Here is a 12,332-nt window from a genome sequence, read left to right on the forward strand (position 1 = left end):
CTCATCCAATTCAAAGCTTCTTCAGTTATTTAGTTGGCAACCTTCCAAAAAGCTGTACTCTAAAGTATTAGCCACTAATTTAAATGTATTAACTCTCCCATGTAGTATTTGGTTTCGAATGGAGAACTCTTGCTTTAGCATAGAGTTTTAATGATGAAATTTTGAACATCTTTCCCTAATACGGAAACTATGGTATTTCCATAAATAGCCAAAGCACTGACCTGAGGCCAAGAAACTTACTCTCTCTTGGTTTTAGCAGCTGAGGCGTAGAGAGATTATCTCACTTGTCCAAGGAGATGCTGCCAGGGTTGGAATTAATATTTTTTGAATCTCAACTATAAAGAGGTTCTTCTTTTTATTGTTATTATAAAGGTAACTGTAATTTGAGGACAGTGATGACTATTCAGCCTGATCATTAACTTTGTCTTCCAAAAGATCAAGAGTAGACTGGGTTTTAGAGAATGGATGTCATTTCAAGACTTCTTCTATGGGGCACCTGGGCGACTCATTTGGTTAAGTGTCCAGCTCTTGATTTCAGCTTGATTCATGATATCAGGATCAAGCCCTGTATTGGGCTCCCTGCTCAGTGTAGAGTCAGCTTGAGAGTCTCTCTCTCATTCTGCTCCTTCCCTTGCTCATGCTCTCCTCTCTCTCTAAAATAAATAAGTAAAATCTTAAAAAAAAAAAAAAAAAAGACTTCTTCTGTAAAGGAAAAGAAAAAGCATCTTTCATAATAATGCTCTATTGTAGTTGTCCAAGCTAAATTTAGTGGGCCTTTAAAATCAGTCATTCAGGGCACCTGGGTGGCTCAGTGGGTTAAGCCTCTGCCTTCGTCTCAGGTCATGATCTCAGGGATCAAGCACCACATCGAGCTCTTTGCTTGGCAGAAAGCCTGCTTCCTGCCTCTCTCTCTGCCTGCCTCTCTGCTTACTTGTGAACTCTCCCTCTCTGTCAAATAAATAAATGAAATCTTAAAAAAAAAAAAAAGAATTTTTTCCTCTTCTAAGAAATAAAATAAAATAAAATCAATCATTCAACAACTCAAAGGGAAAAGGCAATATTGCTGAGAGGAGAGATTGTTGTAAGCAGTGAAGGACCACAGGAGGGAAGAGGATGCAATGAAGCATCAGGAGCTTGGACCCTGTCACTTCTTGGAGTCAATAACTTTATACCTTTGGCTGGGATTGGACAAGATCTCTCAATGTCTTAACATATTTTTTTAAAATTTGATAGGTGAGAATAATGCATCAAGCCTAAAATTAAATTTACTAGAAATAAATGAAAGGTCTGACATGTGGGTCTATAGAAACAACTGGATGAGAACAGAAAGAAATGAAGACATTGTTTAGCAGCTATATGATTTTTAAAATTCACTGATTCCAATCAAGTCTCAATTGACTTGGAAAAGTCTAATTTGAGCCCAAGCAGCATTAATATGTGTTCATTTTAAGTTGACTAAGGAAATTATAGTCCTGCTCTGCTTTGTTAGATCACATCCAGGGTGGTGCATTCCCGTTTTCTTTTCTTTTCTTTTTAAGATTTTATTTATTTATTTGAAAGACAGTGATCACAAGTAGGCAGAGAGTCAGAGGAGGAAGCAGACTTCCCGCTGAGCAGAGAGCCTGATGCGGGCCTCAATCCCAGGACCCTGGGATCATGACCTGAACCGAAGGCAGAGGCTTTAACCCACTGAGCCACCCAGGCACCCCTCCCATTTGATACCACATTTAAGAAGCATGTGGACAATAGAAAGTGGCCTGCTTGGTGAGGAGACTCTGAACTTTGTCGTAGGAGGAATGATAGAAGGCCACCGAATGTTTAGCCTGAGGTGGGAGAAAAAGGCCCTACATGACCTGATGGATACTTGAAGGGCTGTTGGTTTCCTGAAAGGTTGGCACTATGCTATGAAGTGCCAGTGAGCAGAGCCAGGACCAGTGAGAAGGAGGTGCAGGAAAAAGAGATCTTGAGCAGTTGGAGCATCAAAAGGCAGAATAGGTGACCTCAGGAGGTCACTTGCCAACATAGTTCAAGTCCTTCTGTTTGTTCTTCTTTGGAAAAGATCAGATGAGTGGATAAACAAGGTGACCCTTTTACTATTCCTTTCCAACCAAGAGACTATGAAATGGAGACAGAAGCTGGACCAAAAAAAAAAAAAAAAAAAGTAGAGATGAGCAAATGTCAGGTGTTCATTACTATAAATGAAACCATTCTTCTCCAAGGAATACCAATAAATCGTTCATTTTCACAGGGGGGATATTTTTAGTCTATTTTGCTAACATGTAGAAGGCACTTCTACAGAATTATGACAATTAAGACACTCGATGTCACTGATATAACAAGGCTATCACCTATGGGTAAGCTTAGTTTTTTCTGAGGAGATACAAATATCTTGTATTTATAACTCGAAGACTCCTTTTTTTTCTGTACCTAATATGTGAATTCTCTCCATGTGCCTTATTTAAGATGGTCATATTTCATTAGCAAATTTTATTTTTACCTGACCAGTTGAAAATGCGTCATGTTAACGGCAACTCCTATGACTCAACTTCATGAGAAAGCATGATGCCTTCCCTTTGTATTCATTTTTGGTTTCTTCATGACTACCAGTGTAACTATAATTTATTAAGATGTGATTATCTTCAGTAGTGTGACCATCTGGGTTATTAATACAAAAGCAAAACAAAATCTGTTCCTTTTATCTTATGTCTACCACTGCCTCCCCCAATCCGATAATCATCTTATTTTGACTTGCCCAAGAGGTATGAACTGCTTCCTAATTTTAAGAATCTCAATTTTGAGAGTGTTTGAAGTTCACCTTTTCTCTGTAGACACAAGAGAAATCACTAAAACTCTGACAATACACATCATAATCTAATGTGCAGATGTCTGCAAATACTAATGAGCAAAGGTACTGAAATTATCAGAGAAAAACATTCTTCCGTGGTTCATATCACTATAGTCTGCTTTGAAATTATGTTCTATTACCCCAATAAAAACATGGAGACACAGAAAATAAAGACACCTTAATCTATAAAGCAATGATCAGCTTTCATAATTAGAACAATAAGCTACTAATTCTTTTTCTACTGTTGGGGAAAAGCAAAAAGAGGGAGTGATATTTGGACAGCCATGAGGGAAATGAGGCCCCTGCATGCTATAAGGTAAGGGAAAAGCCTATAGGAATGTTGGAGAAAGTACTTAAGGGGGATGTGAAGACATCGGAGACCATTTTTATCTGTTTTGTTTTGTTTTTTAAGGTTTTGCCTGGGTTATCATAAACCTAATTGCCAATAAAATAGCTATTCCAGGTCATATCCAAGGAGGAGGTAGAAACAGCTAGCCTCAAGTAAGAGAGTGTTGGGCCATCCTGGACCAATAAGAATTTCTTCCTTCATAAACACTTGGGAAGAGCCACGCTGTCTCTCAGTGATCTTCAAAGCCTCCCAAGAAATGTTCATTGATTTCAATACTATTCTTAGGGAGTGCAGTCCATTAACTGACTTGGAATTTCAAACTCATATCTTCCTCCTGATCACCACTAGCTTGCCTGAGTGTGTGGCACAAGCCTGGGGAATGAACAGTCCACAACAAACAAACCACATACCAAATTTCATTCTCCTAAGTTCTAGAAGCCACTGGCCTTCACTGGACGTTCTCCCCACCAGTAATGGGTGTCAGAAGAACAAACCCTCAGTCTGGGTCAGCCCATTCTCACAGCCCAGAGTCAGAGAGCTACTGAACCAGATAAGAGGAAAATGTTATTGAAAAAACCCAGCATTGCTCTACAGGTAGTGAAGTCGTGGGGGGTGTTGTCATTTTTATACTTCTTATTTCATTTGATTCACAAGACGTATCTATGAGTTAGCAACAGTAGATATCACATTCACCAATTAACAAAGGAAGAAATCAAGGCAAGGAGAAATTGAGACTTTCCATACTTGTCAGTGTCACTCAGCTCTGACCAGCCATTAAAAATATTTTAAGGTCATATGGAGATTAGAACCCAGATGCCCAAACTCATAATTTAAATGTTTTTAGCCAAGTTAATTGTTCTCTTCCCAATACTATTCAATTCTCTTCAAAAAGAGAAACTATTAATTCCACATTAGTTCCAGGAACTATTCTAGATTCTAAGGAATCCATCAATTCCACCAAAAAACACAAAATTAAAAAGTTAGACAGATAAATCAATAATTACATGATTTGTACTGTGGATTATAATAGAAGTTTATAAAAGATGCTGCGGGGAACACAGTGGAAAGAATTCTTAATTTTGTCTAAGGATATCAAAGATAGTAATGTTTGAGCTAGTTCTTAAAACCTTAGAGTTCCCAAGGTAGAAAAAGAGGCAAGAAAAATCCTTACAGAAAAATTAAGGTAAATAAGGCACAGAAATATTCAGGCAAATGTTATTCTAAAGAAATGGTCAGTGGTTTGGAGACACTACGTTGAGGCTAGATTGGAAGGGCCTTTTATGCTAAGTTAATGAATTGAGGCTTAGCCCTGTGGGCCAAAGGGAGCTATAGAAGGATTCTCTTAAAAAAAAAAAAAAGTGAGTAAAGACTGGTATCAATAACCTATTAAGTGTATACTGCCATGTTGCGACATCATTCTACTGGCATGTTGACTAGAATGGAGAACAGCAAGACTCCTTTTGCTTGTTCTAACCCATTTTCTCCCAAGATGACATCACCATTCATCTCCCCCTCTACTCTATCCAGGAGGCATCAAATGTAATTGAACATCCATAGGAAGTTCTATGTTTGCAGTGAATGGAGTCATTCACTCTGGCTACAAGATCTTCATTATAAATGCATGAAGCTTTCATTGCGGGCCATATTATGAGACTGTACTCAGTGCTGGCACCAGAAGAACTGCCTGGTAGAGCCAGCTGCAAATGTCATAGCCAGCTTTTATGCACAAAGTGCAGGGGAACTTAAAAAAATGCAACGCCTATTATTGTGATTCATCTTCTTCCCATTAGCATCAGGACGTCTCTGATTACATTGTCTGGCTTCCAGGGAAGAGATCTAGGACAAGGTTGAAGGGAAGGGGTTGTCACTACAGAGTCAGGGGCTCTCCTCCGAGGCTCCAGCTGTAGACAACCATGCTCCATGCTGACAGTTGAGCCAAGGTCTTCCCAAATGATGGCTGAAAAAGCCATTATAAAACAGAATATGAACCCTGGAGCCTACTGCTCCCAGCAGGAGTAGAAGCAGAGAACAGTAGGAGCTGACTATAATTTTCTTTTTCTCTGGTAGCAAAGCAAGGAGAAAAAAAAAAGTCACAAACATGAAGGAGAAGAAATGGGAGATCTTTATTCTGAGCCACTAAATTTCCCGGAGGCTGAAAACTCCAAAAGGTAAGTTCACATAAAACACTGTTTGGCATTTCACCAGGTATGTTCAAGACCTCAGGTGCACTGATTTTTACAATATAGCCATCTCATCTGTAGACAGGGAGAGATTATTTTGCCTGAAACCTTCGGACTAAACGTTGGGGCACCAGGGGCCTGTACCCGTGAGGACCCTATCACAGAAGTAATTTATTATAGGGACTTAACCTTACAAAGTTGAGTTTGCCAGGAAATAGTTTCTGCAAGGCTGTTGTCTTTGCACTGACCCAGGAGCTTGATGTCTGTGGGCCATGCAGCTAGGAAGGGAAGATGGATGTGAAGTAGGGAGGGAGAGGACAAACTAGAACCCATGTGGACTCTCTCATGGTCTCCCATAAGAGAAAATGGATCCTTTTTCACAGGGTTAATTAACATACCTGGCCTAGGAGGAAGAGAATCTGAAGGAGTGTCCAGGGGGAAGTAACACTATGGTCCAGCTGTGGACCAGACTGCTGCCCTACACCAGTGTGTATGAGTGACAATAGCACCAGGTGACCCTGGCCCGATTTTCTGAGCACAGAAACAATATGGCTGCTGCTGTTACAGTGGTGACCCCCAAAGCTTGTGCAAAAATGTCTCTTGCGGCCCACCTTAACCAAAAGCATAGGAGGAAGAGGATTGTAGGGAATGCAGTCCAGCCTAGTCAAGTCAATAGTTGCAAAGCCACTGTGTGCCTTCAGAACTAACCTCATGACTCGTAAGTAGAAAGCAGATGATACCCAGGTGTCTTGTTAGTTTCTTAGTGCTATTGTAACAAAGTGTCATAAACTGGGTAGTTGAAAACAGCAGAAATCTGTTCTCTCCTGATTCTTAGAGGCTAGAAATCCAGTATCAAAGTCTTGTCAGGGCCATGCTTCATCCAAAGGACCTTTAGAGCTTCAGGAAGAATCCTTCCTGGCCTTTTCTAGTTTCTGGCATTTGCCAACAACCCTTAGTGTACCTTGGCTTGTGGCAGCATAACTCCAATCTCTACCTCTGTCCTTGCTTGGGCTTCTTCCTCATGTCTCTGTGCACCTTTTTCTCTTCCCATAGGGGCACCAGTCATACTGGATTTAGAGCCCATTCTAATTTAGTATGACCCCACTGTAATGTACCTAATTATGTCTGCAAAGACCTTGTTTCTAAATAAAGTCACATTCTGAGGTTCTGCATGGATATGGAATTTGTAGGAAACACTGTGAAAGCTGGTACAAATGTCATGAGCGAAAATCTAGATCAGGAAATGAACGGAAGTCTTACAACAGAGAATTTAACCAACAGATGTGGCACTTACCAAAGGAACAGCCTCATTCCAAAGAATATGTGTTCAGGAATTTAGTTTGGGCCTAAATTTCTTGACACTGGAAAGCAGGTATATTTAGAAGACTGGAAGTCATACACTTACTGTCTCCTCATTTATCTTATTTATTTCCTCATGGAACATACCATATTGTCATTCAAAAGAGAAAATCTTGGTTCAAAAAAATTCCATAATATGCCCAAGGTTGTGCCATCATGAAACAATGGAGTTGGGATTTGAACTCAGGACTGTCAGCTTTCACAGGGAGTCTTTATTACCCATTTTATGTAATAATAAATAATATTTGCTGAAGTAGATATTAACAAACTTCTATAGGCCATCTCTTACTGTCCCTCAAGGCTTATATTAAATATTATGTCTTCTTTGAAGACTCCCCTAACTCACCTGGATAAACTGAGTTCTTTTTCTCACTTCCTGCATTTGGGTCACAATTTCACTTTTTCAGTCATTCCATTGCATTATAGTTACCCATTTGTACATCTGTTTCCTGTCTCATGAGAGGTACTGTATCTTATCATTGCAGTATTCCTGTAACCAGCCTAGTGTCTGGCACATAATAGGAACTCAAATCTTAATTGATTAAAGTTCTTCAGAGAAGAAACATTGCTTTCTAAAAATTTCTAAAAATGTTGTGTCTGTATCCTCCCCCAATATACTATTTTCAGTCTTTAGAGACTCTGAATTTCTCTGTTATGCCAAATGAAATACTTCTCCTTCAATGCAGAAGTAATTCTACTTGAATTTTTATTTCTTTTCCCTTTTCTGAAAAGGTATAAAATATAACTAGTCTCAAAGACTTTAGGAAAAGAAGCAGGTAATTTTATGTGTTCATTTTTATTTTCCTGGTTAATAATCTCAACTCCATAACCTAATTTTATGGTATTTTTTGAAACCCTGTTAACTATACTTATGAACACACATAAATGTTTTCATTTCATTTTTGTTTTTAGGTCATTTTGTAATCTAAAAAATTCACATTAACTCCAACCATGCTTTCTGTTCTATTTCTTCTCATGCATCTTCTTCATTTCCCGTTACTTCACTCATATTTCTAGGAACAATCATCTGCTTTCATCGGACTCATTCAATAGCTTCCCAGGGAAACAGATCACCATGAAAACTACATCAAAGAGGGAAAAAAGGCAAGCTTTACTCAGGGCCACCACCTGATTCCCCAGGGCCTTTCAGCAACTAAATTGTATTCTTTTTTTTTTTTTTTTTAAGATTTTATTTATTTATTTGATAAACAGAGATTGCAACTAGTCAGAGAGGCAGGCAGGGAGAGAGAGGAGGAAGCAGGCTCCCTGCGAGCAGAGAGCCCGATGTGGGGCTCGATCCCAGGACCCTGGGATCATGACCTGAGCTGAAGGCAGAGGCTTTAACCCACTGAGCCACCCAGTTCTTATTTATCTACTAGCCTTCTATTTTCTCAGTCCTGTGTTATCTACAATAGAGGCTACAGAGTCAGAAAGGGCCATTTTATTTTAGCTCATGGCCATCTCTCATTTACTTAAATGTTTCAATCCACGCCCAGTGATGGCCTACATTTTGGCAACTCAAAGTGTGGTGCACAGAACAGCAGCCGCAGCACCCAGGAGTCTGTTAGAAATGCAGAACTCTGGCCCCTCCTCAGACCTATTATATCTGAATCCACATTTTGACAAGTTTTCCAGCTGATGTGTATGTACCTTAATTTTGAGACATATATCCGTATATAATCGGAGGCAACAGTGAAAAGAAATAACTGTAGATTGGCATAAAAAAAAGTCCAGGTGGAATCCTGTCTCCTCTATATTTCTATCCATGTGGACTTTGGAAAATCACTTGGCATTTCCATTTTTATCTTCCTGGTTAATAATCTGACCCTCAATTTCCCCAACTGTGTATGAAAACTGTAAAATAGTCCAAGACCACTTATATTAGATCCTTAAGTTCTGCTCTATAACTACTGAATCAGAATTTCTCAGAGATTTCCATTTTTAACAAGCTTCCCAGGTGAGTCTGATGCACATTTTAATTTAAGGGTCACTGTTATAAATTCACATAGGAAACAATCTTTTCTCTCTTGATACCAGTGCTAGTGACATGAAGGTCAGTTCTAGTAATGCAGAGGGCTGGTGATTTAAATAATTTTCTTACTAAGTTGGCATCTGTACTGCATTTCATCTTCCTTCTTCAGCCTCCACCATAGGTGAACCAGTGGTAGTCTTCCCTTAAACTGAATCATAGCAGGAAGATTGCTTTATGGAAGAACTACAAAGACTGGCAGTCATTCCAAAACATTCTGCCAAGACAAAGGAACATGGTGCCTAGTGAGTTATTATTAATACCAGTGGCTACTCATTGCTCTTCTGATTTGTCTAAGAATATCAAACAGTTTCCAGGGAGATGTGGCTTCCCACTTTCTATTTCACAAGATATTTCTACACCTGGCAGTTAAGAAAAAAAAAAAAAGCTGAAAACCAAATGCTTCCTTCTCACTGCTGTGCAAGCTTTCTAGATCAAAGAAATACCTTCAGCAGTCCTATGCAATTAAGTTAGAGAGCAAAATGATGGAAAGCAACATTTGGTGAGCCTCTCCTACATGCCAGGCACTGTTCTAGGTATTCTATGGCTTCACATTCAGAGAATTCCCCTGATATTCTGGGTACGGGGGATTTCTTTGTTGCATGTTACAGATGATGATGGGAATGAGCTCTGGACACATTACACACTGCTTAAATATGTAGGTTTTATTCTGCTCTTTAGTTAGCTCATTAAAGACTCAAAAAAAGCAAACACAAAAAAACCGAAGAGCTAATATTCTGAGAGTACTTAACTTACAATGTACTCACATCTAATCTCATTCATGGTTCCCAGTCTTACACATACAACTTCATTCACGAAATATGGCTTAGTTCCTGCTGTGCTCTCTGGGCCCCTGATATCCAGAAGGAGAAGGGATTACACAAGTACTAAATGATGGCAATATTCATGAAGACTGCTGCACATCCTGCTTTAGAACAGGGTTGATACTACCTGAGATGGAATAAGAGACATCCTGTCAGGAAAGGACTCTGCAAATTTCCAAGAATGGAGCACTGGTATCTGGCTAAGGGAGGTAGACAAGGCATGGAAATGATCCTAACTAACATGCTGAGATGGAGGATTGAGGATTGCAGGAGAAAGATCAAATAAGCAAAAGTCGGGAAGCAGGGAAACTCAGGGTCTATTCAAGCAAAAAGGAGTAGCCCATTTGGTTGCAATCCAGCAGATATGCCAGGAGAGACCTGGGAAGCAGGGATATCATAGACAGCCTTGAGTGTCAAGCCAAAGAGCATGACAGATATGCTGAAGTTTTCCAAACAGGGGAGAAGTTGTTAAGAGTTGCATGTTAAAAATCATTCTGGGGGTGCTTGGGTGGCACAGTTGGTTAAGGGTCTAATTCTTGGTTTCAGCTCAGGTACTAATCTCAGGGTCATAAGATTGAACCCCACCTCAAACTCCATACTCAGCACGGAGTCTGCTTGGGATTCTCTCTTCCTCTCCCCTGCCCCTCCCCCCAGAACAAATAAATCTTTTTTAAAAATTAGAAATTAAAAAAAAGTCACTCTGGCAGTAGTATATAAGGTGTTGGGAATAGAAAAAGAGACTGGGGGCAGGAAAAGGAGCTGCAACCAAACCAAAGCCCCTGGGCAAGTAAGGGTGGAAAAGGCTGTGAGAAATCTCTGTGGAGCAGAATGCAGGCACACTGCTGGGGATGGAACACCCATAGCAAGGAGGGCAGCACACATATTAACAATGAGAGGCAGCACTGAGAGGCCAACTGGGATCCTTGATGTCACCAAAAACCACCTTTGTATCCAGCTTGGTTCATTATCTAACCTCTCTGAGTCTACAACCTTATTTGTAATGAGGGAAAAGTAACTTTACAGGGCTATTGTGAGGAGTACCTGAGTGAGCACGTAAGATGTCTCCTTGAGAGTGGTTCTTATACATTGGCTTCCCCTTCTCCTTGTGTCCTTTACTCAGATACTGAGCATGGTTCAGTAAAAATGACATCACCCAGAAACATGTTAGAAATGTAGACCCTCAATCTGCACTCTAACCCACTGAATCAGAATCTGAATTTTGACACAATTCCAAGAGATTTCAATGCACATTAACGTTTGAAAAGCGTTACCCTCAGTAGTCCTTCTGAAATGCTCCCCATCCAGGACCCCCAGCTTCTCTTTGATTCCTTAACCTTGACTCCCATTCTTTCTTCCACTTCCCATCCTCCAAGAAGAAATGGAAGAAAGAGAGGAAACAAATGAAAGGGGAAAAATATAGCAGAGTCTAAAAGAATGTCTTATGACTACAACATAACAACACTAATTTTTTTTCTTTTGTTAGAACTGTCACTACAAGACATTTTAAAAACAGTTCTAAACAGTTAGTTTCAAAAATGTTTGAAGAAAAATGACTTTCAAAGACAAATTCAGTTGGCACTTTTTCTGCTATTTGTGGGAAGTGGGGGCTGTCTCATTACTTTATTGGCACACCTATAGTCAAGCTTTTAGAATGACTGATAGAAGAAAAAGGCAGTGCTCTAGTGACAGTAGTAATCCAAATTTATAAGGCAACAAGCAGGACCTGTGGCTGAGAGAGGAATCTTTGATTTTGTGGATTAAGGATCAAACTCAGTCCTGAATGTCTAGGCATTTGGCCACCATTCAAACCAAAGCTTTTAGGCTCTTGACACTGTAAAGCAACAAGATGGTAAAGGATCAAAAATGGAGAATTCTCCACAAGAAAGAGCTAGGTCCACCTCTGCCAACACAGGTTTTCTTTACATAACATCCACAAGCATGGGGAAGCTCCTAAGTTGGTGAGCCAATGGCTCAAGGTAGCAAAAGCAGACATTCTGATTCTAAGAGAGAGGACAGTACCATGATCTCTAAGGCCCATGTTTACAAAAGTACATTCATGATGAGAAAACGAGAGCCACAAAATAAACAGCCCTGGATCAACATCTCAGAAATTCATCCGATGTGAACTCAGACCTCCCCACCAGAACAGTCCTCAACATAATTTTCAAACTCTGCCTGGGAATACCTTCCTGAATCTCCCAACTCTGATATGAATCTGCAACTGACAGAACATTACCTGATTTTATTTCAGTATGGATAAGTAAGGAATGGATACTTATTCAGTATGAATAAATAAGGAATAATAAATTCAATATGGATAAGTAAGGAGCATGGATAAGTAATGAATAAGTAAGGAATATATGGATTTGAAGTATATGCAGGTGGTTGGGTAATCTATCACAGATAGCACAATTTCACGTTATTACTGAAAGCACCATTGTGATAAGGAACAAAAGACTTGGACGTTGATACTCTTTCTCACTTCCTAGCTTAGTTCTTAAGCAAGTTAAAAGCTACATTTTAGGTCCCCATGATGTTGTCAATAGTGATAACTAATTTCCAATTATTGAGTAATTACTCCCTACTACAGATTGTTCTTTAAAAATGTTACTGTTAAGAATGGTAGATAATTCCCATCTTACAGATGTTGAAACTGAGGCAGAGAGAGGTTAATATCTTGTCAAAAGATACACAACTGATAAAGGATGAACCTGAGTCTCATATTTATATCTTTCAGTCTTCAAAG

The sequence above is a fragment of the Meles meles genome, chromosome 14, assembly GCF_922984935.1.
Source record: "Meles meles chromosome 14, mMelMel3.1 paternal haplotype, whole genome shotgun sequence".
NCBI classification, from domain to species: Eukaryota; Metazoa; Chordata; class Mammalia; order Carnivora; family Mustelidae; genus Meles; species Meles meles.